General features: G+C 45.6%; 1 protein-coding gene across 5 annotated transcripts in view; it reads right to left on the bottom strand.

The window, feature by feature from the left end:
- The window catches only part of USP16 (ubiquitin specific peptidase 16), a 1,120,218-nt gene that overhangs the window by 667,009 nt on the left and 432,385 nt on the right, over positions 1–20,824 (bottom strand). The window lies entirely within an intron of this gene.

Below are 20,824 nucleotides of genomic sequence, written 5' to 3'. Positions count from 1 at the left end.
GAATCAGTGAGAGAGTGGTCTCTAGGGACTGAAAGTGCTGACATCAAAGGTTCTTTAAGTACCACTGAAGCTTTCTCATGTGAAGCCTGGTGAGAAGGATGAGAAGGATGCAAGATGCCATGTATCCCAGGGCTTGCAGGAATTTCTTCGCAGTGAGGTGACTTCTGGAAGCCAGCTGGGTGAAGTAGAGTGGCAGAAAGCTCTGCTTTTCTGGGACAGGAAGGCCATTAGGGTTGCTGTGTCTAGCACATCTCCCAGGAAAACAATTTACTTGGTGGGGTTTTGCTTGGACATTTTCTCGTTGATAGTGAACCCTAAGAGAAGATCCTGGAGCAACTTTTCTTTGCTGTTCGCCTGAATGAAGCAGTCTTCCAGGTAAGGGTAAATCTGTATATTTCTCTGTCTGCAGAATGCTGTAGCCGGGGCCAGGCATTTGGTGACTACTCTGGGAGCAGTTGATAAGCCAAAGGGCAGTGCAGAGAACTGAAAGTGCTAATAGCCTGCTCAGAAGCGCAGGAATTTTCTGCACGATTCCTGGATGGGGATGTGGAGGTAGGCATCTTTTAGGTCTAGTGTCACCAGTCAGGCATTTTTGTGTGAGCATAGGCAGGAGCTGCTGCAAGGTTAGCATTTTGAATATGTGGACCACCAAGGAGGTGTTCAGTTTGGATAGATCCAGGATAGGGCGCCAAGTGCCCTATTTTCTGGGAACAAGGAATAATCTGGAGTACAAACCTTTCCCTGCTAGATCCGGAGGAACAGGTTCTACTGCCCCCTGGGATATTAGTGTTTTTACCTGTTTTAAGCTTGGCTTAGAACTCCCTGCATTAGAGACAGAAGTGGTCCACTGTTTGCTTCTTTGCTGGCCCTGGGATAGGGGCCTGAAGTCCTGTCCCTGTGGGGCTTACTTTGGCCCTGTCTGCTGGGTGCAGGGAAGGCCTTGTTCTTAGAGGGAAAGTTTCTGCTGAATCTGGGCTGTTGAACTTGAAAGAACTATTTTACTGTTTGCACAGATTTTGTTTTGTCTTCCATCTTTTTAAGCACCTCTTCTACTTTTTCCCCAAACAAGTGATCCTTATCCCATTGAAAATGTTCCCTGATTTAGTGGAGGGTTTCCCCGAAGGAAAGGTCCTCTGGAGAGGAGGGAGAGGAGACAGAGGGGATGGATTCCTCTGCATTTGAATTCTCATAAACAGTTAAGGGCAGTTGTTCCTCTTCAAAGACAGAATAATCAGATTCCTCAGACTCTTGGTCTGTCAATTTCTGGAGAAGGAAGCCTTTTCCTTTTTGGGGTGGGGGCTTGAGTACCTCGGATAAGGGAGAGGAGATCCTCCACCATTTTAAGAATTTGAGCTTGCGGTGGGGGAGCAGTAGCAAGATGGTGGCTAGAAGCAGATTTCCTAGGAGTGGCCTGGATTTGAGGCCAGAGAGAATCAGTCAGTCTCTGATAAATGGTAGTCGAAAGAGAAGACGTGTTTTGTCTAGAATCCGTAGTGCGAATGGCCTCCTCAGAAGTCAGTGCCAGCGTCATGGCTCCGGACCCAACCAAGGCAGAGACAGCCAAAGGCTCGGAAGATTAAGTGGATTTCTGCGGCATACCGCACTCTGAAAGGGTCTCGGTAGAGGCCTGCATAGAAAGCGAGTCGGGCATCAGGGGCTGTGAAAGCGCCTCACTGAATTCCGGAGAACTGACAACTGGATTAGCGGTAGCGTCGTCGGAATGCTTAGCCTTGTGTGGGCCTGTCTCTACCGTTACTTTTTTTGGAATATCGGTGGATTGTTGGCTGAAGGATGCTATATCGGAATTCAAAGACGGAATACAAAAATAGTGGTCTACAAAAGGAGCTCTAGGGTGAATGGTTCACGTATTAAAGAGGGAAAAGAACAGGCAATGATGCTGTAAGAATGAAAGTCTCTGTGTGGGATCTGCTTTCCACAGGCGAGACAATTGTTAACTTTTTCTGACATCGGTTAGAGCAAGTAAAAAGGGTCCCCGACGAGGTACTTGGCTTTAAATGTTTTCTGCTGAAATTCGACTTCTGGTACTGACCGACCGGCACTTGTGCAAACTGCTTCTGCTATGGGCTCCATGGCAAGAAAGACTGATGTAATTATGTCGGCTGCCTTGCTTTATAGTACTGACGAACTGACAGCAGCCGGCACACAAAAACATTGACTCTGGTATTCGGGCTGGTCGAGGGCTACCACAGCAGGGATAACCCACAGGTGATGACTGCAACAGTGAAACACGAAGAACATATGGGTCAGTCCTCAGCTATACAAACCCTGGGGGACCTCAAGGAAGGATATGCCTGAGCACCGCAGAACCAAATGATGCTCTGTTCCTGGAAATAATGTCCAACTTGTAGTGAGATACAAATATATGAGCTGTGGACCATGCAGCTGCGGCTCAAATTTCATCAACTGGAATTCTTGCAGAGAAGGCTGATGAAGTAGACACAGACCTGGTAGGGTAAGCTCTAACTGGATGGAGAAGTTGCTTGCTTTGCTGAGAATAAACCATAAAAATACAATCCGTAATCCATTTGGCTAAGGTGACTGATTACAGCCTGACCCAACCTATTTAGGGAAAAGGCAATGAACAACTGTTCAGATTTTCTGTGAGCTCTAGTTCTGTGCAAATAAAAATGCAACTGTCTGGGGACAGCCAAAGAATGAAGCATGCATTCACCCTTATTGGAGTAGTCAGGGAAGAATACAGGCAAATGGATCGTCTGGTTAATGTTTGCCTCTGAGATGACCTTTGGTATGAATGAAGGATTCATTCCAAGAGAAACTCTATCTTTGAGGAAAGTTATATATGGTGGTTGAAAAGACAAAGCCTGCAATTCTGACACTCTTCTAGCTGAAGTAATGGCCACTAGGAAGGCAGTCTTCCAAGAAAAAAAATTGTAACTCATATGAGCTAGCAAGTTTATAAGGTTTCTGGGTAAGTCCCTGAAGTATCAATGTAAGATCCCAAGGAGGAGAAGGGTCTTTAATTGGAGGCCTGAGATGAAAAACTCCTTTCATAGAGGCCCAACAATAGTTTAGAAGTAGAAACAGTAGAGGGAAAACTAATGCCCATCACTACATGGAAATTTGTGATAGTCGCAAGTTGCGCTTTTATAGTGGAAAAACTAGCTTTGTGCTGGAAAAGTGAGCTAAGAAACATAAGCATGTCCGGGACTGAAGCAGAAAAGGGGTCAATATGCCTCTGAAAGTCCAGATGGAAAATCTCTTCCATTTGCTATGATATACTTTCTTGGTGGAGGACTTCAGACAAGGAAGAATAATTTCACTGACAGGGGAAGCTAGCCTGGACTTTTGTAAAATCAGTGGGAGTGGAAAACCAAGCAGTGAGTTTGAGGGATCGAAGACTGGGAATCCGGCATTCTGATGGATGGAAATCAGATCCAGCCTGGGATCCAGTATCCATGGAACATATTTGCTGTGAGGCCATACGAAAGGGAACCATACCTGACGAGGGCCAGTAAGGGGAAATGAAGATTAGATTGACCTTCAACCTGCTGGCTTTCTGTACAACTTTGGGTATCAGGGGATTTGGAGGATAAGCATAGAGGAGACTTGGGGGGCCAATCGTGGACTACAGAATCCCTGGGCAACTCCCCCATGGGGGGGGGATCTGACTAAAGTACTTGCTGCATTTGTTGTTGAGGGGAGAGGCAAATAGGTTCCAGCATGGCTAGCCCCAACGGCTGAAAATTTGATTCACTACCGACTGGTTCAGGGAACACTAGCTCAGCCTGTCTGCCAGAACATTAGACTCCCCCAAGGATGTGCATTGCAATGAGAAAGCGGTTTGAAGAAATTGCCCATTCCCAAACCCTCATGGCCTCGCTGCACAATGGGTATGAACGGGTTCCCCACTGCTTGTTGATGTACCAAGCCATAGACATATTGTTTTGTCAGAATTGTAACTGTCCCTAGAGAAAGGTAGTCCTGAAAGGCTTGCAACTTGTGAAGGATCACCCTCATCTCTAATACATTTATGTACAATTTGTTCTTTGTCATGGACCACATGCCTTGGACCATCTTTCCCTGAAAATGCCTCCCACCCCCAACAGGGAGGTATCCATGATCACCGTGGCCATAGGAAGCGGATGAATGAGGGGTCTGCCAAGATGGACGTCATCTGTAAGGGTCAACCATTGCAGATGACGCCTGCAAATTGGAGTGAGCCTGGCTGGAGCTGGCAACGGATGGCACTGAATAGACCATTGTACTGCTTGCGTCCACTGGGGAACTCTCAAAAAACCTGGCTAGGGGCACTAGAAGAATGGCAGCTGACATGGATACTAGGGCCATGAGGACCAGTCAAGCTGGTAGAGTTGGTGTGTCTAGTAAAAGGTGAACCTGCTGTTTCAAGGATCTTACTCTCCAGGAAGGCAGGGCTGCTATCTGAGTGATTGTGTTCAACTGCATCCCTATGAATTTGATATTCTGCACAGGAGTCAGCTTGCCATGTTCACTTTGATTCTCATGTGATGGAACAGGTGCGGCATAACTTTAACAGCCTGTAGTAGTTGATACCTTGTGGATGCCATTAGGAGCCAATCCAGGTAAGGAAACACCTGAAATCCTTGCAAACGGAGGTGAGCTGCAACCACTGCCATGCATTTGGTGAACTCCCAGGGGACAGAGGTGAGGCCAAAGGGCAGTGCTCTGAACTGGTAATGATCAGTCCCCAGCCTGAAATGCAGACATTTCCTGGAGCACCTGTCTATTTTGATATGATAGTATGCTCCTGGAGGTCTACAGAGCACATCCAGTCATCCTTGCGCAGAAGCAGCAGAATGGACTGTACCAAAACCATGCAGAGCTTTGACTTCTTTGCAAGTAAATTCAGACTGCTCAAATCCAATATGGATTGAAGGTCCCCTGTCTTCTTTAGCACCAAAAAGAAGCGTGAGTAAGCTCTGCATCCTAGTTGTTCAATGGAGACCTGTTGGATGACTCTCTTGCCTAGAAGTTTTTGAACTTCTAGAAAGGCACTCTCCCTTTGACTGGCTGGCGCATTGGGGAGATGTTTCTTGGAACTGGGAGGAGGATGGGAAAAGGGAATACAGTAACCTCTGGAAGTTATATTTAACACCAAGCTGTCATTTATGTTTGTCCAGGCTTCTGGGTGCAAGGAAATTCTGTCCCTGACTGCCTTCAGAGTAGGACAGCCAAGCAGTGCTTCAGGAGCAATGAAAGGCCTGTCAGAGTAAGGTTCCCTGAAGCCCTGGTTTTGTAGACTCCCTCTTCCTCTGGGGAAAGCGTCTACCATTGAATCCTCTCCCTCTGTCTCTAGAAGAGGATTTGTCTTGCGAGTTGGGAAAAGGCCCTTGGGACTTACGGAACCACATCTTCACGCTTTGTTGGTTCCTGGAGAAGGTCCACTGGAGGGAAGAAAACTTGATCCCTACGGCAGATAAGGTCTTCCCTTCCTGTTCACTGTGGGTAAGAGTCTCGTTTACTGATGGCTAAAAAAGGAGGAACTGTCAAAAGGGACGTTAATGAATGACCCCTTAAAGGGGTCAACAAAATCTCATCCAGACATATCTCCTGAGGGCTATACCTGAACCAGCCGCTCATGAGGTACCTTCAGCATTGTGGGAGATTAACCTCATCGAGGAGTTAGTGATGGAGGCCGTAGTGATCAGCTGGAGGGAAACCTGCATCAGAGAGGTAGAAATTTCCTTAATCAGATCTCTCTGAAGGTGAATGAAGTGTGCCAGGTAATTCAATGCTCTCAGCGTAAAAGTAACTGAGGCATATATGTGCTTCCTATGCCTGTCCAAAGCCTGAGACTCCTTGTTTGGGGAGGGAGAACAGTGGAGCTCTGTTTGGCAAACTCCTTCTTGGTGGCTGCTGACACCACAATGGCATCAACCGGGACACCTTTACTCCAAAAAGGGTGATCTTTAGGTGGACTAAGATATTTGTTGGGAATTGACTTCATGGTGTCAGGCTCCTTCCATGCCCAGCGGCTGATAAGGTCAATGAGCTGGTTCACTGGGGGGGGGTTCCCAGGATGTAGATGGTTCCATCCTGAGTGCCTCCAGGAACAATGACTCTTAACAGGAAGGGGGTTTGGAGGAACAGCCACCCTTTTGCTCCAAAATTTCTAAGACATCTCCAAAGGAAATACTGTCAGGTGGAGATCAAGGGGGACCCCTTCCCCTTTGTCAAAATCAGTGTCCTCTGTCAACAACTCCAAAGGGGAGTCCAGGTGCTTCCTCTTGCACAGGGACTTCTGAACAACCTCCTCCCTGGGGTATTTGGGGGAGGACTCAGAAGACAGGGGGGCCTCTTGCTGAGGGGTAGGCTGGAGGCTCTCTAGGAGGGACTGACCATGGATAAGACAGACGGCAGTAAAGCCCTGATCCACAGGGGACTTGGGTAGGGCCTTGCGGAAGAGGGACAGTGTTTCGAGGTATGGAGAATGCCCTTTCTGCCACCTGGAATGCTGACGATGCTGAGAGAATCTGCCCCCCCAGGCTCCAGATCCGCCAAGGCAGAGAAGGACAAAGTCATCCCTGATGCGACACCTCCAGATGGCACCGGCCCTGAGCTGTCAAAGGCCAAGGCTCCCAGAGGAAAGGATGGCTCCAAAAAAAGTTGAAGCCTACACCAACCTGAGGACCTGGCACTGACGTCTCAGATCTGGGACCCGCTCTGCTCGGACAGAATCAGGGATGAGCCAGTTAGGGACACAGTTGAGGAAAGGGATATTCTGTGTCTGATGCTGGTTCACTCAGGAGTGTCAGGCCCTGTAGCTCAGAATCTGAAGATCGGACTGGAGGAAGCTGTGGTATCTGGGTCAGAGCTCTCACAGATCCAGCATGGGTTGGAGAAGGCAAGATCGCAAGCTGGATATGGACTTTGAGAAAACTACTCATCTTCTGATCCATATCACAGTGGGACAGCTGAGAGGATCTAGAGGAAATAGAGGAATGGGTAGACCTAACAGGCAACATACTTGGCCGGATGGTCTGAATAGGTGAGGTGTTTTGCTTCATCGTGGGGTATGACTACGGGCCCTTCAATTCAGGAAAGTCTGACCCAGAGTCTGCTCCAGAAAAGAAGCACTGTGGATCCGTATGGTCTCCACTGACTCCGACTGACTGCTTGGACCCGAAGTCAGAGAGGTTGACTTGGCCAATGCTGGCTCCACTGGATCCGAGGGCCCTCTCGGATATGGAGAGAAGTAAGAGCAGGAGAGATCTGATCATGAAGGATCCAACAGCCTCCAGCGCTTCCCTGGAGCAGAAGCCACTGTTCCTGGAGTAACAAAGGGGGCCCGCTTCTTCGGGAGAGGGGTCTGGTTTCCAAAAGTCAGGAGAAGCCCTCTCAAAATAAGTTTATTGCACCAGTCAACAAGGGCCCAGGAATTGAAGGCTGAGCAGATATTGCACAGAATGTCCAAGTGCCCCAGACCAGGGCAACACATGCACCTTTTGTGGGCATCCAACTGGCGGAATCGTATGTCAACAAGAGGCACACCTCAAAGCCAAAGGGTTTGTCAGACTTGTCGGATATGTTAGCTATAGCATACTCATAGAAGAACTCACACAAGCACACTATAAGCTATGCATACTAACTACAACTAAACAATACAAGGAAGTTTTTTTAACATATATATATATATATATATATATATATATATATATATATATATATATATATATATATATATTAGCAAAAAAGAGAGAGAAACAGGAAATAGAAGGGATAGACAGAAGCCAGAAAAGGATCTTAATACCAGCAAAAACTCAAATGACAGGAAAAACATACCTTCACAGGAGGATAGGTTAACACTACAGATACAAAAAGGCTATAGATTAACTACAAGCTAATAAAATTACAGAAACAAAGGAAATTTTCCACTTATCTGAAAGGAGACTCATAACTGTGTCTGTGCTGGAAGGTAGCAAACAAAATCTGAGGGTTTGAACAGGAGTGAAGCATTGTGGTTGAGGGAGGAGTTTGAGGCTCGGATCATATGTCAGATACATACGATATGCATTCATACATATGTATAAATACATACACACACACATATATATATATATATATATATATATACACACATACACACACACACACACACATACATACATATACATACACACACACACACACACACACACACACACACACACACACACATACATACATATACATACACACACACACACACACACACACACACACATATATATATATATATATATATATATATATATATATGGGTCCCCTACACATGACTGAAATTTCAGAAAGCAGAGTCCCATATGGCCAAGACCATATGATCGACTTTTGAAATTTCGATCAGGTAGACTGGGCATTTCTGTATAGTGCGGAATGGGAAGATTCCCATCTTACGCACTGTAGTGTGATCTTGGAGTTGGTTTATTTAAACTGCAAGGAGTGGGGGGGCACAACCCATTGGGGGTGTAGAGGGGCTTACCCCCCTACTACTAACGTGTAGTTAAGTTTTTTTTTTTTTACATGTTCGAAATTTCAAAAGTCAAACATACAGTCTTGGCCATATGGGTTTCGGCTTTCTAAAATTTTGATCATATATAATAGACTCATATTTTATATACATACATATATATATATATATATATATATATATATATACACACACACACACACACACACACACACACACACACACACACACACACACACAACTCTAATAATTGCAGTTATGCTCCTTGGAATTACAAGAGGTACCCAAAGGACTACTACTGACTTTGGATTTGTATCTTATCAAATTTTCTAGTTGCCATACAATATTCCTTTGCCCAAACACTGTCAGTCTAAAAAAGTTGGCAAGAGTGGTGTCTGCACCTAGGAGGGTGATCACCAGGCAGCAAACAAAGAGATTCCAGAACCACACTAAATTTTTGAAAGTTGTGCTACTTTTTTTTTCGACAAACGTAATCTGCCATTTACAGAGCAGCCTGAAATGATCATTAGATATCAGCTTTCTGCTGGGCACTGGCTGAGACCTTCATATGGAAGAAGCTACAGAGTTACTTGGATGCAGGCTTGCTCTGATCTTCATTACCTAACAAAAGATGACCTTCAAGAGATTTTCTTTTTTCATTAGTGTAACCCAAATACCGTCCCCCCTGTGATGGATGATACTTTCTGCAATCTACAAAAGATTTCTCTACTTTTTGCAGTTTTGGTCCTCAGTAAAGTACTTCATACCTGCCGCCCACTAAGAATCACTGGGTAACCCATGACCCCTGATATATCTCAAAGGATACTCCAAATTCTTTCTGATGATCTGAGATGTGACCTTTCACCTGAAGGATCACAAACCAATGCATGTTCTTTTGGATACCTTTCATTAAGATTTGTGAAGCAAACCTGTTAAGAGGAGGCCAGGAAGGATTAAGTAGCAGCCATGCATCAACCACCCAAAGTCCCTATGGGGAACAGTAGCATTCCATAAAATTAGTCCTATGCCACACACATTAATGTCCACTACACAGAGGATATCTAGCACACTTCCTCCTTTCTCCTCACTCAGCAGCACAATTCTTATAATGTCTCTCATCTTTAAGCTGGACAAGAAAGCATATCTGTAAGCTGCTTCTACCATTTCTCAAAAGAGACCATTTTCAATCACTTGGTTCATACTAAAAACAGAAGGACTTCACTCCCCTGCACCAGCAGTCAGGGTAACGAAGAGGACTTTAACCTTTTCTCCGCTTTTCCTGATGGTCATCATTTTCAAATTTTTCAGAGTCTGCTTCTCCCTTTGCATAGCAACCTTCAAGGGTGCCCATGCAGAGGAGCTTAATGATTTCTCCTTCATCTTTTTAACCACATCTTTTCTAAGAATTCCCTCCTACTTTGCCAATCAATTCTTCAAATCCTTTCCTTTTAGCCTATATCTCCCTCTAGCTTTTTTCCTTTCCAAACTAGTTAACTTCATTAGTTTATTTTACTGAATTTAGCAGAAAGCTCACAACTGCTACTACTATGAGTGGCTACGAGAAAGAGTATACACTTAAAATTAAAACATATAAGTACAGCTCTTTTTTTTTAACTTTGACAAATTGCACTGACACAGCTAATTCACAAACAGCATTAGAAAATAAGAAGTTATGTACTCACCATAACGTTCCATCTGAGTAGGTATCTTCATTTGTCTGCAACCTTTGGGATACGGATCCGATCTCGGATCCAAGCCAGCAACTTCTACCACAGCATAGATCCGAGCTCCTAGCTCCTCCCTTTACCCATAATCCCCTGCCAACCCTGACTGACCTCAGATCAAGTTTGCCCCATATAACAACTTGCTAGTGTGTCCCGGAGACAACTCCTACTTAGAATCATATTGGTCAGGGGGGAGGCGGGTGGGATGGTTGCAGACAAATGAAGATACCTACTCAGATGGAACGTTATGGTGAGTACATAACTTCTTAATCTGAAGTAGGCACTTCATTTGTCAGCAACCTTTGGGACAGAGTCCCCAGCTACCTGAATCTTGGGTGGCCTTCATGGAAGGATATTCCGGAGCACTGCAGAGCCAAAGGACGCCCTACCTCTGGAGACAACATCCAGTTTGTAATGGCTGATAAAAGTATGGGATGAAGCCCAAGTGGCTGCGGAACAAATATCATCCAAGGGAACCCTAGATCTAAAAGCGGCCGATGTAGCAACGGCCCTAGTAGAATGAGCGCGGATTCCCTGAGGTGCAGGCCGTCCCGAACTCTGATATGCTAAGAGAATACAGCTCGCTCTCCATCGTGACAGTGTAACTTTAGAAACCGACTTGCCTAGGTTGGTTTTGGCAAAGGAGACAAACAACTGATCGGATTGTCTATGACCAGCCGTTCGATGAATATAAAAGCGCAGTTGTCTGTGCACGTCCAAATAATGCAGCTTATACTCTCCTTTGTTCTGATAGTTGGGGAAGAACATAGGAAGATTAATAAATTGATTAATGTTTGCTTCGGAAGATACCTTAGGCAGAAAAGACGGACTGATCCTGAGGTAAACTCTATCCTGATGGAAGGTCACAGAGATTCTGAAGTTCAGAGACTCTCTTGGCCGAAGTAACGGCCACCAGAAAGGCCGTTTTCAAGAGAGGTATTTGAGATCAACTGTGGCCGCTGGCTCGAAAGGAGGGCTAGTCAGGGCCTGCAGAACTAAACCTAAATCCCATGGGGGTACTATCTCCCTGACAGGAGGTCTGAGGAGGAAGGTACCCTTAAGGAAAGCTTTACAGAGCTTGGAGGTAATACGAGGGCCAGACTCATGCCCTACATGATAGTGCGAAATCGCTGCTAGTTGCACCTTGTCTGTAGAACAGCTAGCCCCCTGATGAAAAAGGGTAGATAGAAAATCCAAAACCAATGTTAAAGGCGCTGAAAAAGGATTTAAATGACGGTGCTCAGCCCAGATGGAAAAGCGTTTCCACTTACTCCGATAGACCTTTCTGGTGGATGGCTTGTGTGCTGCTACTAGAATGGCTTTGACTGGTGAGGAGATTCCGGGAGTCCTACTCAAGAGTGGAACTGGAGCAACCAAGCCGTCAGCTTGAGGTTGACCAGGTTGGGGGTCGGAAGACCCAGGGGGTGAGTAATGAGATCCGGAAGAGGATCCAAAATCCAGGGCGGATGAATCAGGTGAGACCATAGGTACGGGAACCACGTCTGACGAGGCCAGAATGGGGCAATGAGGATCATCTTGCTCCCCAACCGACTGGCTTCCTGTAAAAGTTTTAGCATCAGGGGCAATGGCAGGTAAGCGTAAAGGAGACCGGGAGGCCAAGCATGCACTAGAGAGTCTCTCGGGGACTCCCCCAGAGGGGGGATTAGGGAGAAGTAACTGTTGCATTTGGTATTTGAGGAAGAGGCAAAAAGATCGCAACAGGGTTGTCCCCATTGGGCAAATAATTGCTCCGCTACTAGAGGATTGAGAGACCATTCGTATGGAGTCAGGATTGTACGACTGAGCCTGTCTGCTAGGATGTTGGACCGTCCCAGAATGTGCGTTGCAATGAGAAAGCGGTTGGTGGATATCGTCCATTCCCACACTCTCATGGCCTCGCGACAAAGAGGATAACACCTGGTTCCCCCCTGTTTGTTGATGTACCAGACCACTGACATGTTGTCCGTATGTACTGCAATCGTCCCAATCGGAAGAAGGTCGTGAAGTGCCTGCAACGTCAAAAACACCACCCTCATCTCTAGGACATTGATATGCAAGGAGGTCTCTATGTCGTTCCACATGCCTTGGACCATTCTGCCTGAATAATGCCTCCCCCACCCCAGGCGAGAAGCGTCTGTGGTCACTGTGGTAATGGGAGGAGGCATCGAGAATGGACGTCCCATGTGGAGGCTCGGGGACTGGAGCCACCACACGAGCGACCTTCTGCAAGTCCTGTTTAGGGGAATGGGATGGTACAGAGGGTTGCGAGACAGGGACCATTGCACCTGAAGGGTCCACTGCAGGACCCTCATATTCAGACGGGCCAAGGGCAGCAGAGAAATTGCTGCCGCCATGGACCCTAGAGCCCTCAGGACCAAATCCGCCGGTGGAGCTTGAAGTTGGAGGATGGCTTGTACATGCAACCTCAGGTTCTGAAGCCGATCTGGAGTCAGAAAAGCAAGCATTAGTTTGGAATCCAGTCTCGCCCCTATGAAATATATTACCTGTGTAGGAGCCAGAAAGGACTTGGCCATGTTGACTGTCAACCCTAGACGTGGAGCAAGATTGAGGAAGTAATCCCTGCATGAACAGAGCAGATGCCTTGTAGGGGTGGTAAGGAGCCAGTCGTCCAGGTACGGAAAGACCTGAATTCCCTGGAGTCTCAGGTGGGCTGCTACTGCCGCTAAGACTTTGGTGAACACCCTGGGGGCTGAGGTGAGACCGAAGGGGAGGGCCCTGAACTGAAAATGACTGGCTCCCAGCCGGAAGTGGAGAAACCTCCTGGAGCATCTGTCTGCTAGAATGTGATAGTATGCATCCTTGAGGTCTATCGAGCACATCCAGTCGTTCTCCTGTAACAAGGGGAGAATAGATTGCAGTGTGACCATCCGGAACTTTTCTTTGGGTACTGGCCAGGTTCAAGAGAGAGAGGTCGAGGATGGGCCTCAAGTCCCCCGTCTTTTTTGGCACCAGAAAGAACCTGGAGTAAAACCCTGATCGAGCTGATCTGGGGGGACGGGTTGGATGGCTCTTTTTTGTAAAAGCTGCTGAATTTCTGTAGCAGCCGCCTCCCTCTGACTGGGTGGTACATCGGGGAGGCTTCTGGTTTTGGGGGTTACAATAAAGGGAATTTGGTAACCTCTGGATATGATGCGAAGCACCCAGCGATCTATTGTTATGGACTCCTACATTGCTAGGTGCCTCGAAAAACGCCCCCCCGACTGCCTCCAGAGTTGAGCAGCCAGGCAACCCCTCAGGGGTTCTGCGTGGGCCTCTCAGAGAAGGTTCTCTGGACCCAAAATTCCTGGGACCCCCTCTGCCTCTAGGGCGGCGTCCTCCCTGTCTTCCTCTGCACGAGAGGACTGGTTATCCGGAGCAGACTGGGATTGATGTGATTTCCGGAACCACATCTTCTTCTGACCCTTTTGGTTCTTGGAAAAGGACCTCTGGGGAGCAGAGAAGCGGACTCCGATGGCAGACAACGTCTTCCTGTCTTTCTCGCTCTGGACTAAAGTGTCACGAACGGTTTTCCAAACAGAGCAGAACCATCAAAGGGGGCATTCACGAATGACGCCTTAAAGGGTTCCGAGAAGTCACAATGTCGGAGCCAGGCTTGTCGCCTCATGACCAGGCCGACTCCGCCAGCTCTAGCGGCTCCCTCAGTGGCGTGAGACAAAAGCCACATAGAGGTGTTAGAAATGGACCGTAGAGTGGACATTCGGGAGGAGTACAGTTGTTTGTCCCCTTCCGACATTGACTCTGGGGGGGAGGCAGCATATTCTTTGATCAGATCCCGCTGCTGCATCCGGATGACGTGTGCCATATAGTTCAGCACCCTCATCGAGAAGGTTGCTGAACTGAAGGCCCACTTCCCAAGGCAGTCCATCGCACGAGACTCCTTGCTCGGTGGGTGGACCGTGGGGCTCTCCTGAGCCAACTCTCTCTTGGTGGCCGCCGCCACCAACATGGCATCCACAGGGGGACCTCTGCTCCAATGGTTTCTCTCTGTGGGGGCACTCAAGATCCTGTCTGGATGCTTGGGGACTGGCTCTACAGTGTCCGGCTCCCTCCAAGCCCTGGTGGCAATAAGGTCCACCAGGGGGTCGGGGGGGGGACACACCCAAGAGGTAGATGGCCCTGCTTCAAACACCTCTAGGAATACAGACTCATCGGAGGAAGACTTGGGGGCAGACCAACCCCCCCTGATCCTCAGCATTTCCATGATGTCTCCAAAGGAGACATCCTCAGGGGGTGACCTTGGGGAGCCTTCCCCTTCATCTAAGTCCGTATCTTCCGTAAGGGACTCGGGGGAGTCCACGTGCCTCCTCTTACACTTAGACTTGTGAGGAACCTCCTCGGGGGGGGCTGTCCGAGAAAGTCTCACCAGCAATGTCATGTTCCGAAGGAACATCCCAAGGCGCTGAAGCAGGCTGCCCCAAAGGCCGGGTGATGGGAGCCTGGACCAGCTGAGAGGGAGTGCAGGGGGGAGCTGAAGCCAGGACCGGAGGTCCGGATGCACTCAACAGTGCCCTCTCCACCGCAGCGAAAGCCGAGGGGGAGACACCCTCGGTAGGATCCGAGAGTCGACTCCCACCCGGATCCGAAGCGAGGACCGGACCCGGGCCCTAGACCATCAGATCCGAAGGACACGCATGCTCCAACAGGGACGGAGCCGAATGCACACCGAATCCCTCGGATACGAAGCTCGGGCCATGGCTCTGAGAGGTCGGATCTGACAATCTCGAGGGAACAGTCGGAGCCGAAGTGCCCAGCACTGTCGGCTCTGACCCACCCCCGGATCCAACGCAGCTCAGCTCCGAACACTCCAAACCCAGAAAACGGGTCGGAGAAGGAGTGATTAGAGCAAAGAATGGGGTCGAGCTCCCACCAAGAGGGGAGGGAGGCAAGAGCACTCCCATCTGCAGCTGGGCCTGGATGAACCTCCTCATCATCCGGTCCATGTCTGCATCCGACATGCTAAAAGTGGACCTCGAAGAGGCCACCGAGGCAGGCCTGGAGTGTCGCCTCAATGACCTCGACGAGGACCGGGTCACCCCCTCCTCGGGTCCCGGAGAGAAGCAAGGGGATCGGATCCGAGGAGGAGGTGATCCAGAAGCCCTGGAGGGAGAAGCCCGTTTGGCAGGCGGGGCCGAGGAGGAGTCTTCGGCCCGCCGCTTATGGTGCTTCTAACTCCGCTTGCCTTTCTTAGCCTCCCTCTCCTCCGGAGCCGAAGCGGGAGGTTGAGTCCCGATCGGAGGGAGGGGGGCAGGAGTGGCCGCCATCAAGGGCTGGATAGTGGCCACAGAAGTACCAGAGGCCGGAGCCTGATCTGGGGGCAAAAGGCCCACCAGAATCAGCTTTGACCTCCGGTCCTTAAGTGCCCTGGGGTTGAACGCCACGCAAATCGTGCATCCAGAGGAGAGGTGTTCAACCCCAAGGCACCTAACGCACCGAGTGTGGCCATCCGCCGGTGAAAGCTTATGGCCACACTTGGTGCACTTAGAAAAAATGGCTTTAGGGGCCTCAGACATTTTAAAAAGGAAAACACACTCACTAGGCCCCTAAACACACCACACACACACACACACACACACACACACACACACACACACACACACACACACACACACACACACACACACACACACACTATGACCAGCGAGGAAGGGAGGAGACAGGATCACACAAAAAAAAAATAAAATTTAGTTAGCTAAGAAGGCTATAGGGTACCTAATCACTCACTCTCACTCACAGCAACAGAAAAAAGAAAGAAATTTAAGACTTTTTCTCTCACAAATTTTGATCCACCAGGAGCTCAGGAACCTAGCTTGTAGCTTGAAGCGCGGCAAACTAGATCTGGGGTCAGTCAGGGTTGGCAGGGGATTATGGGTAAAGGGAGGAGCTAGGAGCTCGGATCTATGCTGTGGTAGAAGTTGCCGGCTCGGATCAGAGATCGGATCCGTATTTCAAAGGTTGCTGACAAATGAAGTGCCTACTTCAGATCAAGTTTTTCTTTTAGCTATTAATTAAATGATAACATATATCAAATAGAAATATTCACTTGGAACACACAGTACTTTCTATTGCCTGGACCTATTTGCCAAGGAGGATTTCCACTACATTAACATTTTAAAAACAAGTAAATATAAAGGAAACTATTCACACTGTAATGACATTTAAATTATTATTCATTATCAGATAACCCTTCCATCTGCAATGCCCAAGGCATCAACTTCAAAAATGTTTTTCTCATATCTTGACAATTGAGACAGTGTTCCATTTTTTTATATTGTTCATAGTTTGCTTGAAATCTTGTATCCATGGTTCTTTTCTTTTCCATTTTCTAGTGATTGCATTATTCACAGGCAAAAATAACAGATCTAACAATGCTCTTGCCCCCGTCATTATTCCCTCTATTTATCTAAACTAATCACCCGCAAAGATTCACTAATTATCACTTTTCCAGGCCAAACAACATTACACAAGGTCTGTCTTTCTCCCACAAACTGTTCCAATTTAGGACAATGATAAAGATACAGACATACATAAAATCTACTAATCAATATCACATCTCCAACAAACAGGTATAACCCATTCCAGAGAGTGTCTTGTGGAAGTGAAAAAATACCTAAATGGTATTTTCAACCAAAAATGTAATCTAATTCCCTCTCTTTTGTAGCATGTCCTGGGGGCTAGGATAACTCTTTCCAATTTCACATAATGAACTGTAATATTTAAGTCTTCCTCCCAAACAATTCTAAACTTGTTTGTTTGCCACATGCCTTCTTTTTTTTACTCATAACTCTTTTACCCAGGTATTCTTGCCTGCTACATGTCCACTACAAAACCAGTTAAACTCATTCAACCCTTTGGAATGTAAACAAATTCAAAGCCTTCAATTTACCCAGTAAATTGTTGTGAAACTCTGTTTATACAAAAGTCTACCCCTATCTCTGCACTATTCCAACCTTGATATTTTAACTGCCAATCTCAGTATATCAAACCCCCTACACACCTTCAGATTTTTGGCAATTTCTACTGCTTGCAGCCAAAGCTGTAGCTAACTCATCTACCATCTGGTTCCCATTTCCTATTTAGCTCCACACCCACTCAGCTCTTCAAGTGATAGAGCAAAGAAAATGGACCTTGAAGTGCCTTTCTGTATCAGCATTTTGGTACAGAAAAAGAAGTCAGGAAGTAGGAACTCTCAATTGTTTACTGTAACTTTGTGCCTGGGTTGTCTGCTCCTTCACCCCACCCTTGCTTTGCTACTGTTTACAGCCTCCATTCTTGTAACATCTCTGCTGGATCCAACTCATTCAACTATGTCAATGTGTTTGTCTCTTTCAATATGTTTATCAACTTTATTGTCACTACCACCAATGTCTCTCTGCCATTGCTTCTGTCCAACATTCTGTCCATTAATAAATAATACATTCCGCTGATTCCTCCTCACTATTGTACTGGAATGACTTTCCATCTAGAGTGGTAGCACTGGTCCAATATCATAGTAACATTTTAAACCTGGCTGTCATACAATATTTCTCATAGTCTGGTGCTCCTAATTGTCCTACTTCATTTGGCAAAGTTACAATGTTTTATGCCACCCACGGCTTTTGTTCAGCTTTACAAACTTTGTACTGCTTTATCTCAATTTATTAAAACACTCACTTTAGAGAGGCAGAGGCAAACTCTGAGACACACATAATAATAGTGGCAGAACAACCTACTGGACTACCTGAATTCTCTGTATTATAGTGTGTGTGTGTGTGTGTGTGTGTGTGTGTGTGTGTGTGTGTGTGTGTGTGTGTGTGTGTGTGTGTGTGTGTGTGTGTCTTGTTAACTTCAGTCCTAAGTAGCTAGCTGAATGGAGTCACTCAGATAAGGTACTCTACACATAACCTATCACTAGGAAAATAATCAATTTTTATGGCTTTAGTCTTTTTGTGTGTTTATGTCCAGCAATTCTTACATATGAACAAAGATCCTGAAACAGTATTTACAACTCCCTTTCAGGAGCTATGACAGAGTTTAGCTAACAATGTATAGTGCCAGCTTGTGAGTAAACACCTGCTGATTATAACCCTTTAGTTATATCTGCTTCAGCCTACTTATCAAGAGTTCAGGATAAATACCACCTACCAGAGAAGGAAAGGACACCCCTTTCCAGTGTGGTTACATAACTGAAAACTTTTGGAAAATATGTTTCCTATTTGTATTTGTGTCGAGGTATTATAATACAAAGATCTGTATTAAGTGCACCCGCCTCTCAGGAAAGTCCATAACTCTGAACACTTTAAAGAAGTACTTCTAATAAAAGCTTGCAAACAACAATATTTGTTTGATTTTGTTGACATCTTTTATCAACATACTTATTGAATTTTCAATAAGTTATCATGGGTGGTTCTACCTAGCATAAAACCTGTCTGTTCCCGAAAAATCAACAAGTGGAGGATATAAGCAACTCTTCTGTAACCTGTATAAATAAAATTACTTAATCACTATTTAAATATCAATACTGGTCTATATGACCCAACCTGTGAAAGATTCTTGCCTAGATTGTGATTAACAGTTAAGATAACATGCTTCCCTGTATTCAGGGATTCTCCAGTTACTAACACATATCTAGCTAGTTTAGTAAAACCCTTAACAAACATATCTTTACACATTACACATATTTCTAATAGAAGACCACCCCAAAACAGGGTGTTTTACCCCTTTTTGACTCCTTAAAACTGTTTACTCTTCATCTACTAGAACTTACTGCATCAAGCAGCTCCTCTGTTCCTGATGCAAACTTTTTAATGTGTGCTCGCTTAGGAAGTCCCTTATTTAATTTGAGTTTCCCCCCAATCTGCCTCTGTTTCATAAAAAAAATAACAAAACTTCCCAATGTATCCATTTTTCTCACAAACCCTCCTTGTCTTTAGAACCATAATCTTGTATAATGATGTCTCCTCCTTCTGTTTTGTAAGCCTTAGACCTAACGTTTTTTTCCCTATAGGTGCTTACTTTGCACTGCATTGTAACCTATTTATCTGTACTACCCTGCAACTCCAACACTTTGAGCTTAGGCCTTTCCTTCCTTCCTTATATATTATTTCTTCTTGTTCCTTCAGTAGCTCTGCATGTAACCTGGTCACTTTTAAATCTATTAACCATCTCTTCTCATTAAAAAGCATTCCTTAAAAATTCCTTAGAACTTCACTGTACCTATTCTAAACTTGTTTTTATTATTTTACTCCCATGTTGTGTGAAAAATTCATCTCCATCATCTAAAAACAACTTCAATATGCTTTTCAATAAATCTCCTTAACAAAACATTTCCTTGTCAACACACCATTACCATGAGCAATGGATAGTAGTTTAAAAAATTAAATGTAGGCACACTCTCAATGATGTACACATTCTGTTCATAATTTATTTTATTTATTTGTTTACATTTGTTGACCGGGCTAGTCCAGCTGGATATATGTCCATTTTCAGTGGAGGCCCAGGGAGAAAAGCTCCACAAATTACAACAACATAAAAGGTCAAGACAAAGACAATAACAGTATAATTTGGTACATAAGTTTTAACAATTATAGTACAAGCCTAAGATTATATATTTTATATTTCAGTAGGAAAAAGGAAAAATTTATCTAAGAATAGATGAATAAGACTAATACATTTGTATTAGAAATGGTGTAGTACAAATCTTTATAACATTACAAAATTAGATACACCTAGTAATTTATGATAAGAGATACTAAGGTCTCACAAAAACCTAAGAAAGAAAAACACTAGAGATCAATAGATAGAGTATAGAAGAACAGCAAACAAGGATGGATTTTTAGTGTTATTTAACACATAGGTTGTGATACTATATGAAGGTGTTTGATCATTCCACAGTATATACTTATTTACATGAGAAAAAATCCTAAGGAAGGTTAAGCTCACTAAAAATTAGTGAGACAACACAAGATCATGATCATGGGAGGCTAGGAATTGTGGGAGTCTAGTAGTTAGGTACTTAGTCTGGGTTAACACAGGGGCATAGCCAGTGTGATTTGAGGTAGGGTTTAAGCTTGCTTTTAAATAAGCTGACAGAGGATATTGAGGTTAGCTGGCTTGGGAGGATGTTCCAGGCTTTACCTACTGTATCGGAGAACAAGGTGTCACCAGCTAAGTTGTTGGATTTTGATATTTGTACAAGTAGGTTATTAGCTGAGCATAAGGTCTTGAGGTTATTATAGGGGATGACTAGGGATGTAAGTATGGGTGTATTCTGAGGTAAACACAGGATCTTATGGGCTACTATTAATTGATTGAAAAGTATTAAATTTGGCAGCTCTAACCATCCTAACTGATTCAGATTGATACAGTGATGAGTTCTATAGGAGGACCCAGCTGCAAATCTGGCAATATTGTTGCAGGAGAATGCAAGTTTACTCAGATTACTTCTACATATTTTGGTATAGATAGGGGAGGCATAAAGCAAGGTAGACATGAGGTGGGTACGAGCAATAGTAACCCTGGCTGGAGGTGTAAGAAAGGGTTTTATTCTATAGAGGGAACCTAGTTTCTTGTTTACTATTTTTATGGTGTTATTAATGTGAGGTTCAAAGGACAAGTTGTTATCTATTAGTACCCC

Source organism: Protopterus annectens, chromosome 5.part0 (assembly GCF_019279795.1).
Source record: "Protopterus annectens isolate FY-2018-M chromosome 5.part0, PAN1.0, whole genome shotgun sequence".
NCBI classification, from domain to species: Eukaryota; Metazoa; Chordata; order Ceratodontiformes; family Protopteridae; genus Protopterus; species Protopterus annectens.
The sequence above is the reverse complement of the archived record's forward strand: the minus strand, read 5'-3'. Positions and strand labels throughout refer to the sequence as shown.